Source organism: Marmota marmota, unplaced genomic scaffold, assembly GCF_001458135.2.
Source record: "Marmota marmota marmota unplaced genomic scaffold, marMar, whole genome shotgun sequence".
In the NCBI taxonomy this organism is placed as follows: domain Eukaryota; kingdom Metazoa; phylum Chordata; class Mammalia; order Rodentia; family Sciuridae; genus Marmota; species Marmota marmota.
Window position 1 is genome coordinate 18243632 of NW_025999900.1, and position 2570 is coordinate 18246201.

Consider the following 2570-nt stretch of genomic DNA (forward strand, 5'->3'; position numbering starts at 1 on the left):
GAGAGAGAGAGAGAGAGAGAGAGAGAGAGAGAGAGAGAGAGAGAGAATTTAATATTTATTTTTTAGTTTTTGGTGGACACAACATCTTTGTTTGTATGTGGTGCTGAGGATCGAACATGGGCCGCACACATGCCAGGCAAGCGTGCTACCACTTGAGCCACATCCCCAGCCCTAAAGGCAACTTTCTTAAAATCAGCATACTACAATGACACAGCCACATAAATGGTTATAGCAGCTCAATTCACATCTATGGAATCAACCAGGGTACCCACAAAAGATGACTGGATAAAGAAAATATGGTATATATACACCATGGAATATTACTCAGTCATAAAGAAAAATAAAATTATGTCATTTGAAGATAAATGGATAGAAATAGGGACTATCATGATAAGTAAAATAAGCCAGTCCGGACAAAACAAAGGCTGAATGCTCTTTATGATATTTGGCTGCTAACCCACAATGAGGGAGGGTAAGGAGGGAAAAAACAGAAATCATTGGGTTAGACAAAGGGAAGTGAATGGAAGGTAGGGGAATGAGATTAGGAAAGACTGTGGAATGAATGGGACATAAATTTCCTATGTTCATATGTGGATGCATGACCAGTGTACCACCAATCATGTACAACCACAATAATAGGATCCTAATTAGAATAAGTTATACTCCATGTAAGTATAATATGTCAAAATACACTCTGCTATCATGTATATCTAAAAAGAACAAATAAAAAAAATTCTAAAGTCCTTGACAGTACATTGCATCATGAGTCTAGAATTCCTCTTAAAATTTCAAAGTGATAATAATAATGTAACATAAAACAACAGGAATAAAGAGAAGAAAGATAAAGTGGACAAAAATGGCAATAAATTTTATGATCTACAAGGCAGTTATGTACTAAGACTTAGCACATAATTTTTGTATTTCTATTTTTTTTCACACATTGGCAATTTTCAAGGTAACTGATCAGTTATGTACAGAATATCTCTCAGTTTTGCTTTGTCTAATGATTTCTCATTATTCAAATGACATTTTTCATGTTGGTAGAGAAGCAATCAAGGTGATATTTTCTTCTTAGTGCCTCAATACATGATATTGATATATCCTCTTACTGATAATGCCCAACTCAATCCTTATTTACGGTGCATTGTTTAACAGATATATCTATTATAGTCATTATTTTTCCCTCTGTAATTAATAATTATTTTATAGGAAGATTCTTTGAGACTTTGAAGATATTTTTTTCTCACAATAATTTCTTCACCAGGTATAATCATGCAATAGCAAATTTTGCCTGTATGGGTCAATACTGTGATGCTTGTTTAGTGATGGTTTTCTCTTTTTAATTATTTCTACATTCAACAAGTGGAATTTTGTGGTAAAGATTTATCTATATGCCACAATTTGGGTGATAGATTCAATTTGTTAATGCAAATATGTACTTTTGGGTATTTATTTCATCCTATGGGATCCATTTCAATATATCATTATTTTGATGCAATTTTTATCTTCTTGTTTTGGTTATTTCTTGTTTCTTTATATTGAACTCTGTGAATTTTAGACATATATACATATTTAATTATATATATATATATATAATTTTTTGGAGTATATTCTTATTTCCTGCACCATGAAACATTATAATTTAAGTCTGTGTTTCTTTGACCCAGTCCTGTAGTCAATTATTTCTTCCAACCCCCTCCTTTTTTTATAATGGCATTGGGTGCTAGGTGTACACATTGCCACTTGGCATTTCATTCTGTCTAGGTCCTCTTGCTGTATATAACTAGGAAATATATGTATGCATAGTACATTAACACATGCATAGACTGCAGCTACATTTAGCTCTCAACCCATATTTTTTGTATATAGATATGAAACCATAAATTTGTATGAATACTCCAATGTACAATCCAACACCAAAGTTAACTCCAGCATTCTGTTATCTGTTTTCATGACTATGAGAAATATGGTTCACATGATCAATAGTAGATTTACCTGTTTATAGTAGGTTTATAGTAGGTATAGTAGGTTTACCTAAAGTTTACCTGTTTGTTCAATCCTAATATGCACACAAATTAATTTAGAACTGCTAGACATACCCCTACACAATCAATTTAAAAACTAGTTTATAGAAGTTTTAACTTAAATTTATTTTTGACATAAACATAAAATTGTGCTGGTTTATTTGGTATTATGTGAAATTTCAATGCAGGTATACTTTATAAAATATTTAAATGAGGGTATATATAGCTATCTCTTCAAACATTTATCAATTCTTTATGATTAAAACTTTCAAAATTTTATCTTCCATCTTGTTAAAATATACTGTTCATTACCTTTACCTTTTTTTTTTCTTTTGTTGGTTGTTCAAAACATTACAAATTTCTTGACATATCATATTCCACACTTTGATTCTAGTGGGTTATGAACTCCCACCTTCACCCCATACACAGATTGCAGAATCACTTCACTTACACATCCATTGACTTACATATTGCCATACTAGTTTCTGTTGTGCTCCGCTGCTTTTCCCATCCTCCACCATCCCCCCTCCCCACCTCTCCCCTCAC